We start from the raw sequence: 17,494 nt of genomic DNA on the forward strand, positions 1-17,494 counted from the left end.
GTTTGCATTTAAAAATGAATTTGCAATTGTCTTTTGTCTCTATTTCCTAATTCATTTTTAGGGCTTTAAAGATCTGTTGTAACAGGACTCTTGTTACATTTAATAAGTGCCATGTTGATTGGCGTTCTCTAAGTAGGCTTTTCAGTTTGCCTGTGGGGAAATTTAATATAAAAACATTCAACATTCTTTTATTAGTGTTTTTTACTATTCCCAGTCCCATCAGACCTTTGGTGCAAGCAGTGTATTATTGAAAAGCTTATCTGTAAGAAGTGAGCCAAGGGGAAATTCAGCCTTTATTAATATTGACATCATGTTCCCACACAATGGCTGTCTAAAGAAACTTTTCAATTGGATTTCAACTGCTTTGATGCAATATAAATGGAAACAACTGAATGCATGGTTTAGCACAGAATGGTGAATGATGCTGTATACTATACACCCAAACAGAAAGTTGGAGTTTAGAGGTATTTCAGGGCCATGTTATTATTCTCAATTTATGATGGTTAGCAGAATGTTAAGTTATGTTAATTTGATAGTTCTTGAATACTTATGTTTTCTTTGGGTTCTCTCCTCTTCAATTGCCAGTTTGAATAAAAAGGACAATTAATATATTTTCAAGATGAAAATTATATTTAAGAAGTAGGATAAGACTTAAGTCAGGCAATAAGTTATGTTTCAGGACACAATTAAGCTAGGATTATGATTTCTATATTTATTATCATGAAGTATCAATATCCAGAAAACAGTAAGAAGTATGGAGAGAACTCAGGTCAATCTGTTGAACCTACTTAGTCTGAGGTATGTTATTTTCTTATATCAGGTAACGGGTCAATGAAGCAATGGCTTTTTCTAGAAAACTCAATTGCAGGTCAAAATTATCCTGGTGAAGTTTTTAAATTATTTATTTTATTTTATTTTTTATTTTTATAGTTCTAGGGAATTTAACCCAGAGACACTCTGTCTCTGGGCTACATTCCCCACCCCTGCTTTCTAATAAGACAGGGTTTTGCTAATTCTCCCAGGGTGGTCTTAAACTTGCGATTCTCCTGAGAAATATGTATTTGTCACTTCACTACAGAACCAGTCTAGAATAAAATGTACAACTATTAGCACAACCAGTAAACCAGTACCCAAGCAAAAAGCAAAGAAGTCTTTAAAATTAGAAGCCATTGAGTTTGCTCAGAACTTCAAATATAATTTATCATAGAATAAATTCTTGAATCAATGAATACTATCACATCTTTGGTTAAACAGTCCAAATCTGACATCTAGAACATCTCTTTAAAGTCACCATTTTCCTGGAAACACTCTAATTTTGAGGCGTCTAGAGTTATATTTAGCTTTTGAGGAGTAGTCTTTCAAAAATATGGCTATGAAACAGATTGATTTAGAGGAGCATTATAATTAGCTGCTGAATATGTTAGAAGGAAAGATTATTCTACATGAATCACAGAGCTCACTTTAAGTGTCATTCCCCATTCTAAACTGCCAGCTTAATTTCTTCTCATTTTTCACCACAAGATCCATTTTTTTCTATTGTGCCAATAATAAAGGTGTAGTTGTCATAAAATAGGCATACATTTGTGAAATAATAAATTATAAACTGTTTTCTTTCAATTTTTAAAATAACTAAGTCATGATTACTTGATTTGATAATAACCCTGAAAACCCACCCAGAAAATGGCCTCATTTTAAAAAAACGTATATCCACATTTAGTAGCTTTATGAGCCTCTGGCAAACATTTTTAGACTAATGGGGAAAAATCTACAACATAAAATAGCACAAAATCATGAAAATAGCTTTTGAATGTCAGAAAATTATTATATAAAGAACAACTATAATAATACTGATGACCAATATTTAAGAAAAAATTTAAGATGATACATATAAATCAATGTATGCCTTTAAAATAATTCCAAAAGTTATGATTTGAAAGCAAAATAGGAAAATGTCATTAGTTCTCAAAACCATTCAAAATTTGTCAGTTAAAAGTAATAGCAGTGAATTTTATAGAAGTCTCTATATTACTACACAATCTTGAAACTACCTTTGTAAGAATCATATTAGCCAAATCATATAATCTTGATGTCCTATCACAAGTATAAGATAAAAATAAAAATTTAAAGTACATATTGCTGGGCATGGTGGCTCATACCTGTCATAAAAGTAGATGAGGAGGCTGAGGCAGGAGGATTGCACATTCTAAGCCAGCCTCAGGAGCTTAGCAAGGGCCTAAGAAACTTAGTGAGACCCTGACTCAAAATAAAATGTATAAAATATATAGAAACAAAGGGCTGGGGATATGGCTCAGAGTTTCAATCCCCATTACCAAAAAATAAATACATGAAGTGCATTATTACTACTACTGCATGTGATGTGTTGGATGCACAGGGGATGTTCAGTATTTTATTTGACTACTTAATACAAATAACAAAGAAGCCCTTTATTGTTTCTTAGGAATAATATGCCTATTTTCTTTCTTGGTTGTATGTGGGGGGGGTATTTTTGAATTAAAGAGAGAGAAAGAGAGAGAAAGAGAGAGAGAGAGAGAGAGAGAGAGAGAGAGAGAGAGAGAGAGAGAGAGAAAGGTTTCCCAAAGTTAATTATATTGGAACAGCTAATAGGAAATAAAGGGACTTGTTACTAAAATGATGAGGTGCTAGAACCCAGACTGACAACCAATGCAGAAGCAACATTGCTGTAATAGACTCATGTTGATGTCGGCTTTTGTGTTGCTGTCAATGAATCAGTAAGTTGGAGAAAGAAGTGAAGGGAGGTAGAGCACCGAAGAAATTCAGCATAGATGCACACAAAAGCAGAGATCCTATTGTGTTGCTAAAATGTGGGTACAGAGTGCTAAGGGTCATTGCCTGAGCTCCCCTCTAAGAGCAATTTGAGGACTTGTTACCTGGCATTGCTGCCCCAAGTTTCATTGAGTCTGGGTTCATGTAAGAATCCTTCTTTCTATCAAGTTCATCCATAAAAAAAATCACATTTTTGTGGTCTAACTGCTGATGTTGCTAATGTTGCTAGTCGAAGAAACACACTTTGAGGAGTACTAGGAGTACTGAATTAAAGAATGGTGTTGAGATATATATATATATATTCAATAATATTTTGCCTTTATTAGATGGGGAACTCCTTCACCAAGGAGCTATTAAAAATATTGATGTTACGTTAATGTTTTTCTGATTCTTAGAGCTACCTATCATATATAAAGAATATAATCACTATATATAACCTGCTATATAAAAAATTCTCTGTCTAATCATCCTTCCAAGTGGCAAACCTATATTTAGAGAAAAATGGAGACAGATATAGTACTGCAATTCTTATGTATGTTGTATAGGTCATTCAGGAACCTGAATGTAGGTATAATCTACTTCAGCCCTGGAGCTATATACAGTCTTCTAAAAATAATCAATCAAAATATGCTTTCTTCCCCAATCATTTGTAGAACCTATACCACTATAGGAAACCATCTCTAGTTGTAAAAACTCTGTTAAATAATCTCCATTTAAATGACTCCTTAGAATAACTGGCATTCCGTATCCCTTTGATAAAATGCAGAGGACCCTGACAACTGTAGGGAAACTTCTGGAATTTCCAGTTCCTTTCTGCTCCTTCCAGGTAAGCCGTTACTTATACAAAATCAGAATCAGTTGTTTGTTCTTAAATCTATTTAGTGAGTTGTATTTATTATTGTAATCATGTAATTTAGTGAGATGTTGCATAACGTTTTGCATATTAGAAAAATATAGTAAGGTTTAATAAAATATTAAGTGGGGCCAAGAGTTTTAAAAATTAATAAAATCTAGAAGCATTTTTGTAATTATATTGCTTTGTAAATGATTTCTAAATTGTGGTTTTTACACTACAGAAAGTCATAGGAAATGCATTATGAGGATGGTTGATGAAAGAAGGATTATATTGGATTTCTGGGGAATCAATCCATTTTCAAAGAAAATGCTTTTTCCCTAAAAAGATTTATTAATAAACCTGCACTGGGATGTAAGCTAAAATATAATGATCACGATACTTCTGCTTTATCATCATCATCATCATTATCATCACCACCACCCTCATCATCACCATCATCACCATTATCATCATTCTCTGCTTTAACTTACTGTAGTGAAGATTGTTAATTGAGGAGCCAGATAAGTCCTGTCCTTCTTCCATAGTAAAAGAGTTGTAGCTAGCATGTCTGATTAGGTACCACATTTCCTATTTCCTCCACCCCGGTATAGTTAGGTGTGGCCATGTGACTAAATTCTTACCTATAGCATGTGAGCACAAGGGATGGATTCCCATTCCAGCCCCAGGCCTTAAAACATTGCTGAGTGACCACCGTTTCAGAACTTGTGTCTGGGTTCTTGCTCCTCTGTGCCTTTCCCTTCACAAGAGCAAGAATGAGAATGTGCCTGAGACAGAGTTCGTGGAAATTAGAAAGATGCCCTTGGCGACAGAAGAAAAAAAAAATGAGGGAAACATTCCATACATAGAAAGTGAGTCCTGCGACTTAAAAAAAAATACACTTGGTTCTTTAAGCAATTAATGTTGAATGTTGTTGTTGTAGCAACTTAACTTTTTACCCTAATGCACTTTATTATTATTATTATTATTATATAAAATACTGCTTCTGAATGTGACTGAGAAGAAGATTTCCAGTATGTGTTAAGAACTCTACAAAGGTGGCCTCTAATTTTAACTGTAGGTGAATGGTTTCACGTTTTTCATTTCTCACATTTTTATTACATTTTTGTGGTCTACAAGAGTCCGTCTCTTAACATAAAATTATTAAAGCAAATAAAACTAAACATATTCCTGTAATAGAACATCAAAAACAACTAAAAAATGTTAGTACAGTGGTTTTTATATTAAAGATTTTCTTTAGGAATAATTATCATGTGTCCATGCAACAGATGTAAAATGTTTGTAACTAATGGTACAATTAAAGTTCATTATTTTAAAGTTATTAAAATGTTTAAAACTTTGACATTAAAGTTGATTTTTTTTCTAGAATATTTGGGTACTGCTTAGACAAAACTATTTTATGGAGTATCACATGGTTCAGATAATATAATATAATACAATGAATTTTACTGTGGTTAACTGCATTAGTAGAGCTTATTACAGATGGAAATTCTTGTTGCTAGAATTTCCAGTGAAAATGTGGGGGACTGTTCTAGTGGTGTTAAAAAACAAAAGAAAAACAAAATAGCAGGTGGCTTTTATATATAAAAGACTGCAAAATTAACTTTGTGTTTGCTTTTCAAATTTTAATAAACTCATTAGTCAAGCAAAACATATTTATTGAACCTCAATAAATATCAATGCCACCGGAATGGGAAATGTAATATATTCTTGATAGTGGTACCAAAATTCTTCTAAAGGAAAGGATTCTCTTTAAATAAAAAAAAGAAAGAAAGAAAAATGTCTTGAATCTACACCCAGAGATGTAAATGAGATTTGAGAAGGAAACAAAGGGAGTGTGTGTGATAAACTGATTTTTACTGAATGAGGAATGAGCTGAGGGTTTTTTTGTTGTTGTTTTTTTTTTTTTTTTTTTTTTTTTTTTTTTGTCTTCTACTTGGAGGAAGAGCAGGTAGTGACAGGATGAGAGGACTTGGAGAAGGCCAGGAAGGCCAGGGAAGCTGTAGGAAAATGGGAAATAAAGGCACTAAGGGAAATTTTTAAGAATATGGATGCCTAACATTTAATTGGATGGTTTTGTATTTGGGATGTAAAAATCTCTTTTTCTTTATTTTTATACAAGACATTTTATTTTTTTATTGATTTAAAAAAATAAATGACAGCAGAATGCATTATAAATCTTATTACACATATATACCACAACTTTCATATCTCTGTTTGTATATAAAGTATTTTGACACCCAATTCATGTCTTCATACATGTACTTTGGATAATGATGTCAAATATCTTCTCTGTTTTTCCTAACTTCTCTCCCCAAACCCAACACAAATTTTGAAAATTACTACTCTCATGTGTTTGCATATCTGTTATTGTTTCAGTTTTTGGTTATTGGTATGTACATGGGTTTGTGTGTTTGCAGTTCAAGGAAGGGCTGAATTTTATAACTGGATTATTAATTGAATATGGGATAAATAGCATACACAAGGAATTTGGGGAAGGGACAGAAATGAAGGCAGATATGCAATTTCTTGGAACTTCACATTCACTTGAAAGAAGAATTTGACTTCCATAAACCATTAAACTTGGAGACTAAATCCAATATTAAATAGGTCATACTGGGATGTGTTGGACATAGTTTTTGCCTTCAGGAAACTCAGGCTGATGTGACAGAAGTGCAAATCACAGTGCAGAGGTACTTGATCAGTGATTAACTATAAACCTCCCTTGCAGTGCAGTGTGATCACAGGACCAGTTCTAGACAACAGTCCATGAAAGAACTTTTATCTCCTGTTCCCAAACTAAAACATATAAAATTTAGTGCACAAATATAGCTGTATCTTCATCATAAAGGCCACGTGTTTCAGAAAGTGTGGCTACCAGATCCAAGGTGTAGGAGCCCAAGTCTTCCTGTGGAGAGGACTCATCTGAAGAGACTCTTAAGACTATAACTCACTTAGCATGAGAGAGAAATAAATTAGCATACGTTATACCACCAAGATTTTAAGAGAAACCTACCCTGAAAAAAAAAAAAAAAGTATAGTTCTATGGGCACCAACATGTAAATCTAAATGAGGTATTTAGAGAACAAGAAGGGAAATTGAATTCTGTTGGTAGAAAGGAGTGTCAGAAAAAAGATTTTTCATGACTTAACTTTCAGTGAACCAGAAACTAAAGTAAGCATTATGGACTGATGAACACAATATTTGATTAATAAAAAAAAATTTTAAGTTACTTTTGGTCCATTTGCTTAAGCTGCAAAAGCTAACAGGTGATCTACAGGATAGAGATAAGGTGACCAAATATTTTCCAGGATAGTCTCAAAAGATCTTCATAAAAGTTAGGGAATAAAATTTATATTAAATGTTTCAAAACTTTTTTCACTGGATTTCATTTATATCCCTCCATTCTTACATTCTACCATATGTATATTTTATTAAAAAATTAATATATGCAAGTGTGTTTTTAATAAATCAAATATACTTTGTAAATGTATAATTTTAGATGTATGGTGTATATTTACACATTCAAGTATGTACATGAAACATTTATTATTAATATTTAGAGGAAGTGTGGCATAATCAGTAACATCGATTTAAGAGGTCAGAGATCTGGGATCTCTTTCACATTCCGTCACTGATTCAGTTAATGACTTGAGCAAGGCAGTTATTTTATTTCTTTCAGCTTGAATTTCTCACACTGTAAAACACTTTATTTTTACTTATTATTTCATAATGATTCCATTCTAAATTCCACTTTGGGAAGGATGACCATGAAGCAGGTTATTTTGTTCTCTGAAGCTTATTGTCACTTCTACTTTTGAGACAATGTCAGGGGTGTTGAGAGAATAAAAAAGAAATCATGTTTTATTTGCGTTGTCCATATGACAATAGGTTTGCATCAGTTTTTCCCTGACAGTGGGGAATAAAGTGATAAAAAACAGGTTACAGAATGGCATGACAAGTGTGCCACAAGAATTTTGATAATGTCCTTTCTGTCTCTGGCTTTATGTCCTGCCTTTTCCATCCCCTTCACAGTTGGAGTTCTAGAAAAAGCAATGGCATGTAGTTTTCTTAATATCCCGGATCATTGTGTGTGCTTTTCCTTCTGACTGGGTTTCATCTTGCTTTTGGTTCATTCTTCAAATCCAGGCTCCACTATCAGCTGCTCTCTGTCTTCTCTCTTCCTCTAATAGTGTTAGTCATTTCCTTTTTCTACACTAGGGATTAAATCTGAAGCCAGTTTCATTACTTGTTTACTTGTCTTCTCATATTGCAGTTTGTTGAGTATAATTCAATAAAATAATTAAATTCTATTATAAAAAAGAAACAAGGTGGTAGTTAATACAATCACTTATAGCCATTTCTACCATGCACCCAAACACTTATTACCCTCAATCTCTATGAATGGATCAGAATTTCATTTCTATTCCTCCTGATTATAGCCATCAGAACTTTATCAAACATTGGAATAGATATTATGTTATCAATTCCACCAGAACTGCATCCAAGTACTTATCTAGAAAACAATTTTTAATTTCCAGGAACATATATTGGTCATATTTTAATGAAAAGAAATGAAAACTTTTTAAAATAAGTGATAGTTTATTTGAAGTAGAAGCAAATAGCAATTTTCTCCTTTTGCAGTGAATCTTGGCCTTGAAGGTTTTACTCTTAATAAGGTTTGTGAAAAAGATGATTAATTATGGGAGCCAATGTAGCACAACATATTGGCCATTTGCTGCTTTTCAAGAAGACTCAGTACTCTTTATTGTTCAGTGACTTTAAATGTGCTGTTTTGGCTCATCTTACAATAAAAAAAAAAAAAGCAAGTGCCATACTTTCTTGTTATCCCAAGTGAGAAAACTGAGGCCCTGTCAAAGAGTATGTCTTGCCCACATTATTTTGTAATATACCAGGTCTGTGGTTTGGAGCAACTCCTTTTCAGTCTTAGTTTCTTCATCTGTCTCTTATGAGGGTTGGGAGAATCCATGAGCTAAGATATGGAATACCCTTAGAATAAAATCCAGCATAGATAACTGCTTTAGGTGCTGATGAGTATTATTATTCTTATCCTTACCCAGCTCCCTAGCTGGTGCTCTACTTTCTACACCACAAAGGCAACTATGTAGAACCTTGCGAGAATGTACCTCCAAAATGTACCTTCAATGTGTTGCTTCACACCTTCTGTGAAACCTAAAAAACCCTTAAGAAAAAGTGTTTCTCTGAGTGGGGCAGCAAGACAGAGAGGAAGGAATGGAAGATGATGTGGAGCTTTAAGTAAACTTCTGATATTAGAAAGCATAGAAGATTAAAGAAACTTTCCTAATAAGAAAAATGTATCTTAGTTGCTGTGGGCAGCTTTTGTGAATTTTTCATTTTTAGCAAACAAGTACCTACCCATTCAATTTTGGCTAACTATCAATTCAATTCCTCATGAATTGGTTCTCCACTGTATATATGAGACCATGGAGTACCTAATTTCAGCCTTCCTTCTTACTGAGAGGGTTGACCAGACTGGGATGAGTTTGGATCCCAGAATATTCTTGTTAAAGAACATTATTATTCAAAATGTTTCAGGCTCCATCCAGCACATGCAATGTGGTGTCTAGAAGATGGGTTCTAGAAAAATTCCTGCTATTAAGGAATCTGTTTTTTCCTGGCTTTTAAGTTTATTCTTCTTTTTGACTACCATTTTCCCTCTTATTCTGATGAATTTTCCTCCCTAAATTAATCAGAGTTTCTATTGCTTACAACCAAAATACACTTGCAGCATAATGGAATGGAATAGCATGTACTTCAGTAAGCTTGTGCTCTGACTTTGTCACTTTTAGCCATGTGGCCTCAGTCAGTCAGTTAATTTACCTAAGCTAAGCTCTATGTCTTAACTGCAAATGAAAGTAAAAATGTTGTAAGCTCTGTGTCTCTAACTGAAAATGAAAGTAAAAATGTTCAACTTCCTATGATTGTCTCTTCTTAATAATATATTTACAGTACCTCATCCTATTTGAGGGAATGTACCAATGAAATATTAGAAAAATAAGAGGAAATCTGTTTTCTTCTTTTCCCCTTCTCTATAATTTGATTTCAAACTTAAATTTGCTAAAGACAATGTGGCTGAGTTTGCTGTGTCTTCAGCTCAGCTTGTCCTTTAATTAGCTAAAGGTATCAGTGCCATACAAAATTGTTTTGCTTCTATAAATTTAGACTCTTGAAGGAGACCATACTGTGGATGGTTACTTATATATTTGATTTTGTTTTAATGAGATTTTTCAAAAGACATTCTCAGTAAGTCATATCTTCTAGTAATCATCTAAAGCCCAAGCAAATTAGCAAATGAAAAGAATATTCTGAACCTAATGATCTCTAAGCTGCCCCCTCCCCATATTAACACTTTAGTTCTAGATGTAAAATTGGCTCTTGTCTTATAAAATGTCATCCCCTCCCTCATTTTTCCTACATTCTCAATCATTTTGACTTGGGAAATGAATTAGGGAAATTTTCTTTAAGTGACTAAGATATTTTTAATGGGTTGTGAGACTTTGAACAATAGGTGTTATTCAAGGGCAGAAAAATATCTTTGAATTTAAGCCTTTTAATCTACAATTCAAAGTTCTTTGAATATAGTGAAAGGCTGCTCTGTGGCCTTTATTGTTCAGAGTCCGGTGTTTTGTTTTTTTTTATAAATGTTTCATAAACATATGGAACATGGGCATGATTGTTAGTTTTCATGATGAATTCCTTTTGGAATGGTGCAAATGCATCTGTATTTTTTAGGTTAGAGTGACATATGGAAAAGAAAAAAAGAGGTCCTTGGAAGGGCAAGTGACAAGAGGGAAATGAGAACTTGGGCCTTCTTGTTTAAGCTGAGAATGAAATTTTAAATCATTGCCCTGGGTGATTGGAGTCATTTTCTGTATGTTTTTAAATCAAACCTTAACTATGTCTACTCCAGAATAAAATTTCCAATTCTTTTGATTCAGTTTATATTTTAATACTTCAATCACTTGTAATTTTAAGTTTGAAGATCTCTGAAATCTAAAATGAGCATTCCTTAATTATCATTACTTTTAACATGTCTTTTGTACTCTGGGTATGAAGGAGAATAATAAAAACTGTCAAATTTTGAAAGCAATATGCATCTCAAAGTTTAATGTGTTTATAATTTGTCAACTCTTTATTAAATAAATATCATACCGTATAAAATATTAATGGTTATTTTAAATGTCTGAATTTGTATTAGAATAATGCCTAGAACCAAGGGCTTTTGCAACAAAAATTTTGATCTAAAAATTTTAGTGATGATTAAAATAAGTAAAGTAATGAGTTTGTAAATCAAATTAGATATCCAAAGCAAAGGGACACAGACTAACTGCAAAGTAAATCTCATTCTAAACAATGCTGCCAACCTAGAGAAAAGACACATGAAAAGAAAGGAAATTACTGAAGCTATTACACTCACAACACACCCAGCTGGGAGTCCAGCTGCTCCAGGAAGCTGGTGGTTCTTGATCTTTGGGAGTTCCTAATTAGAATACAAGTTAGAAATATAACAGAAAACATAAAAGAAAAAGGAATTTAATATTAGTCTTAGCTCTTGTTTTGCCTCTTGAAATGTTAGCAAAGAGACTTTTGCCTAGCTAAGTAAGCAATAAATAATTTTTATAACTCCTGACTTCTGATACCAATTATACTTTATCAAAGATTCCAATATTCTGGCACATATTTATCCCTACTTTCAGATAGGCATGCCTACCAATAGCTTGTGAACTGTATACTGCATTTTAAGCTGCTGTGTATGAATCAAATGGTGTGCACTTAGGATGCATTTATATATTCCTTAAAAAGCAGATTTTTCTTCCATTTGGCTCTCACTACACACTTCTCCAAGGGTTTTTGCAATAGATGAGCCTTCACAGGATTATAAATCATAGCATGCTAAAATAACTGCTATAGAAATTGAATACATGGTATAATATTTTGCAAAGTGATAATCACCTATATCCTGAAAGCATATAAATATAGGACTAATTTATATTTTTATTTTAAGAAAACCAAATAAATATGTGCCCATATATTTTGTTATTTATGGTATTTCAAATTATTCCTTTCGGGTTTATAGGACTAATATGACCTTCCCAAGGTCTATGTGAACAAAAGGAAAAGAGCCAAAGCAATTATCCAGAAACTAAAATTAAACAAAGCCAAAAATGTAACAACTCCTACTTCTATGCAATTGTCTGGTTATTTCAGGTAAATCATACTTAGGTTCAAATTTAAGTGGATTATTGCTTTCATTCTCCATTTCTTATTGTTAGTGAATCTTATTTTTCAAAGTTGATCAGTATGCAAGACAATGCATTCTCTGATTGATCAGTATGCAGGGTTGGATTACTCCAGAGAACATTTGGGCATTTTTACTATGTCCTGTGGATTAACCTGCGGAGTATGCATTTTGGAGGGCAGGTACTGAGGGAAGAAACAAAAATGACCTAATGGTTTGACACTGTGAAAGTTTGATCAACTCCCCAAGTGGAGGTCGAACCATCTTATGAAATCATTTGCCATATGACAATGATCCTACACACCTTTGAAAATAAATATATCTTATTGACATGGGTAGAGTAATAAAACTGATTGAGCAAAAAATAGTAGCATTCATTTTGAGTTTTGTAATTATACAATGATATTTACATTTGTTCAGAAATGTTCATTTTCTTATGGTAGTGACCTTCAATGTCTATGTGATATTTTCTTCAATGTTTATGTGATATTTTTAGGAGACTTTTTGAGTATCTACTACATTATGTTCCATGATAGAAAATTTAGATTTTGTGTGTGTGTGTGTGTGTGTGTGACATATAGTGGAATTCTTGCTTCAAAATACCTTTCTCACACTATCTATCTTTCTTTGTGGACTCTTACCATTGTCCAAAATCCACACGTTAGTTAATATGATACATAAGAAGGCAGCTGAAGATCTCTGCAAAATGTAGCACTTTTCCAAGAATAGTTTTCAAAAATCATGTACTACAAAAAGAAGAAAGAATGAAAAGAAAGGTATGAAACAAGGAAATACTTTATTAGTAATTCTGCATAGTTTCCAAGAACTAAGTGGAAGTAAAGTACTCTCAGCTCTACATTGAATCTTATTTAAAGATCTTTGAAAAATTCTTGTTTTTTCTTTTCTTTTTTTCTTTTTTGGTTAGCTTGAATCTTTGAAATTGGATAACCTCAATAAAATTGAAGGGGAAATATGGTCAATAGGGAGGGTTTTATTCTTATAGAAGAATGAATTATGATATGCTTATATAGAAAACACATTGTGAAGTTTTATAAAATGTAAATTGATTTAAGAGTGCTGTACAAAAAAAAAAAACGGGAGGACAGGTAGAGTGAATATTAAAACGTTGCAAATTTGCTTTGTGAAACAAATGCACAAAGGAGAGACTCCTTTATAACAAAATGACATTGATTTGATTTAAGTATATTTAATCAACAACTATTGAACCCTTGCAGCTGATGCACCCAATTGAAGAAGGAAGGGTGTATGAAGAACAACCGTCTTTTTCTAGGCTACCCAGTGTGGGCTTCAAAGCAGTACCTAGGTAAAAAGGAATTGCCTTAATTGTAAGTGGGACAAAAATGATTTATCTGCCTCTAGTCTCCATTTCCATTGTGCAGATATCCCTTTCAGAAGCAAATAAGCAATCTAAAGAAAAGCTGACACATTAACCCACCATTAATATCAACTTGGACATTAACATTTGTTTTATCATATTAACTAATGTGTGGATTTTGGACAATGGTAAGAGTCCACAAAGAAATACATTAATATAGAAAACAGGAAGATGTTGAAAGGGGTTCTGGAAAAACATGGCAGAAATTTTTCTATTACTGAAAATTTGAAATTATTGAAAATTTGATATATTTGGCTCCCTTGAAAAAACTCCAAGACTAGAATCACAATTATTTCATTTCACTCCTTTACAGTTTGATGGAAGAGAAAGTCGATGGAGTTATTTTAAGCAATGATATGTTTATTGTCTGAATACATTTGGAAATAAAGAATCAAGCCCTTGAACTTAGCAGGTCTTAGAAAAACAAACAACAAAGGGACCAGAAAAATAGACCAAGCAGAGACAAAGTATCAGCTGGAGCTACAATAGAGTTGAGCTTGACTGATACAAGAATTAGTACTGGTGGTAGTGGGCATCATTCAAAACCCCACAGTCCTTTCTAGTGTCTCAGCAGCAAGACAACACAGCCACTCTAGAGTCTGCTGCAGGTGAGATTCTCTGTTCCATTCCAGGGGCTCTTCTCTGGAAATGTGCTGCCTTTTTTTCACACTTGTACCCTCTGCTTTTGTCTCAGAGCTTCTATCTACTTCTGTGTTCTGCTTCCTCATATGTGGTTCACTGAGACCCTGGTCCTTCATCAGGAATCTTCTACATAAGGACTTCTATTGGTATACCCTTTTAATTACCGGTCCCACGATTAGTGCCTTGGATTCTCTTTGTCATTCTAAACTCCTATCCATTTAGCCAGAATCTCCATCCTTTCTGAGTAGAGCCATCCATAATAGCTGACCATATAGTCAGCCATTTCTTTAGATAACTTTTAGCCAGGCAAATAACATTCATGGGTACCTGAGAGGTAAATCTACTGGGAGAATAATTGTTTGTTTGTTGAATATTATTGATTCTTAGGTGGAGACTTAAATTAGGCATGATAAGTCTTTTTAAAAATTATTTTAGTTGTAGATGGACACAGTACCTTTATTTTATTCATTTGTTTTTGTTTGTTCTAATTAGTTATATATAACAGTAGAATGCATTTTGACACATCATACATAAATGGAGTACAGCTTCTTACTTTTCTAGTTGTACATGATGTAGAATCACACTGGTCATGTAATCATATATGCACATAGGATAATAATGTCAGATTCATTTGACTTATTCATTTTTTTTTACATGGTGCTGAGGATCAAACCCAGTGCCTCCCATGTTGTAGACAAGTGCTCTGCCACTGAGTTACAACCCCAGCATCAATAAGTCTTAAATGTTACAATCAAGGTCCCCAGGAGCTGATATACATGTTTAATGATATTGAAAATGAAACATGATTGGCAGTTCATATGAAGTAGGAAAGTTTATCTTAAATCCTAAATATGATTTTCTTATCCTTCAAAAAGCCTAAACTGACTTGTAATTTTTAGCTTTGACATATGAAGAACTTGAAAGTCATTACCCCCATCCTCACAGGAAAAAAAAATGAGCAAAGTGAAAAATTGATTGTTGTGCTCTGACTCTGCAGAAGCTGAGCTAGCAAGGCAAGCTGATACCTTCCTATCTGGAGAGAGGTACCCCTAGAACTGCATCTGAGATCTATTGATATGGAATGGAAGCTTCTGGAGCCATAAACTGGAAGGAAAAATTATAGTAAATTTTGACAATTTCCCCCCAGTTAGGAATGACTGTAAACTGTTGTCCATTTTTATGAGCGTAAAAGAATATCAGCAAGACAATGAATTTATTCCGGGTTAGGCTTATGAGGAAAGAATTTCTTCTCAGAGTTACTCACAACTTTGATCAAAGTGAAATAGTGCCCCAAATTGTGAAAAGTTGTGAAGTTCTGCATTAAAATTATAGTAGTGGTAGCTACAGAAATAATTAAATGAATATTCTAAACTTAAAATGGAAATTTTGTATAATTGCAATTAGAATAAATACAGATATAAACAACTATTGTCTAGAATTCTGAATGGATCATGGAACAATGTAAGATGTGAATGATAAGAAGATACCATACATTCAGGGAGAAAAAACCCAATTAGATAAAAAATAAGAAAGGACATTTTTTCCTGGGCATAATACCATGATGATTTTCTAGTAAGACTATATTAGAAGTGACTGTCAAACTTCTTCTATATATTATTTATCACTGGTAACATAAACTAGTTATTTGTGATTTGTGTGATCTTCAATACACAGTGAGTATTCCATCACTTTCAATTTAAGTAAATGTGTTGATTTAGGTAGCATTTACAATGTAGAATAATTTCAGGATTTGCTATTTAATATTTAATAGTTAAAGAAATTGTTCTTTAGATTTTTTTATGTGTTGGGACTTCATGAGACAATGAAGAAATAATAGGGTCTGACTTCAAAGTACTCACAAGCTGTGATGATATATAGCATTTTAATTCTTTTGATTTTAAGTAAGAAAAAAAAAAACCCCAAAACAAAAAAACAATTCTCAGACCTAAACTGGCTTAAACACAAGGGGATTTAGGATGTGGATATTTTTTTGCTGCACAATGTATATTTGGTGCAATCTGATTGGAAGTAAAGCAAGCTCACCAAGACTGAGTAGTTGGTATTCTTTCCTGAGGTGACATCGCTTTTTGGGCTCCAGCAATTCCAAACTCTCACAGAAACCACAGCTGTCCTAAATATCATATTCCCTCATCACCAAGCCCAGCAGAAGTGAGTCCATATTCCATACTTCCCATTCAAAGCTTAAAATTCTCTTCAATTGGTCCATCAATGTTTTTTGGAAGGTGCCATGAGTATATGCCTTAGGCTTAGGTTTTCTTGGTGATCCCTGATGAAAGGTTAGGATAAAGTTATTATTTTATGAGGAAGATGGGATAAATTGATGATCTCAATTTGATCAGAGCCCATTCCTTAGAGCTGAGGGTGAGGTAAATCTTACTCTACACTTTTGACAGGGAAATTCAGAGTTTATCTAGTAAAACAAGTTTACTCCAAAGATTATAAAGAGAAGACTGAAAATGTAATTTATTTAGTACTGTGATGAATACAAGCACAGATGCCATAGTAAGGCAATATATGAAACTTGATTTACCTGATTATGCTTGTGAAGTCATCTTGAGGTGAAAATTAAAAGAAAGGTACATATTTGGTGACTTAATGTTTGGAATGGGAGAAACTTCCAGAAAGAGAAGGCAACATGAACAAAGACATAAACCCAAATGAGGAATAGTGAACTGTGTTCACAGGAACCATAAGCAATTTGATTATGCTAAAGAGCAGAATTATAGCAACGAGTGGGGTGATGAACCTGGAGGCATTTTAAAATTTCTAGATTATTGTAGGCACAGTCATGCAATAACAATTCTTTCTGTGGATATTAGAGAGCCAATAAGCAATGTTCAAAAATAGAACATAATCAAGTTTGATTTTTAATAAAATAGTTCTTACTATAATGTGGAGAATGGTATAATGATGATCAAGACTAATGGAAGGCAGTTAGCACCCTGTAATAGTCTGGATAAAATACTCAAATGGAGGTAGAGGCAGAATTGGGGAACTATTTAGGAGATCAATTTTACTGAATATGGAAGTTAACTGGATGAGTGAATGAGGGACAGGAGTTGGTGGGACATAAATGATCTGTCCTAAGTTTCTACCTTGGTTGTCTTAGCTTGGGAGTTGACAAACCTAAAAAGCCTGTGGTTTTTAATTCCCGATGCAACAATGTTGGGAGGTGAGGTCTAATGGGTGGTATTTAGGTCATGAGGGAGCTACCTACATGAATGTTAATGTTGATTATAGAAGAACTTGAGGCTGGAGTTCAAACCCTTCCCCCATTCTGTGTTGCCTGTCTGTCTTCCATCATGGGATGATGTAGTAAGAAGTCTCTTGCCAGATACAGGACCCTCAATCTTGGACTTCTTAATCTCCAGAATTTTAAAAAGACAAATCTCTTTTCTTTATGAATTACCCAGTCTTGGTATTCTGTTATAGCAGCACAAAATGGAATAAAAAAGGAGGTATCGAGTTCCCTGTTGTTTGCTGTGAAAAAAAACAT

This window comes from Urocitellus parryii, chromosome 2 (genome assembly GCF_045843805.1).
Source record: "Urocitellus parryii isolate mUroPar1 chromosome 2, mUroPar1.hap1, whole genome shotgun sequence".
NCBI lineage: Eukaryota > Metazoa > Chordata > Mammalia > Rodentia > Sciuridae > Urocitellus > Urocitellus parryii.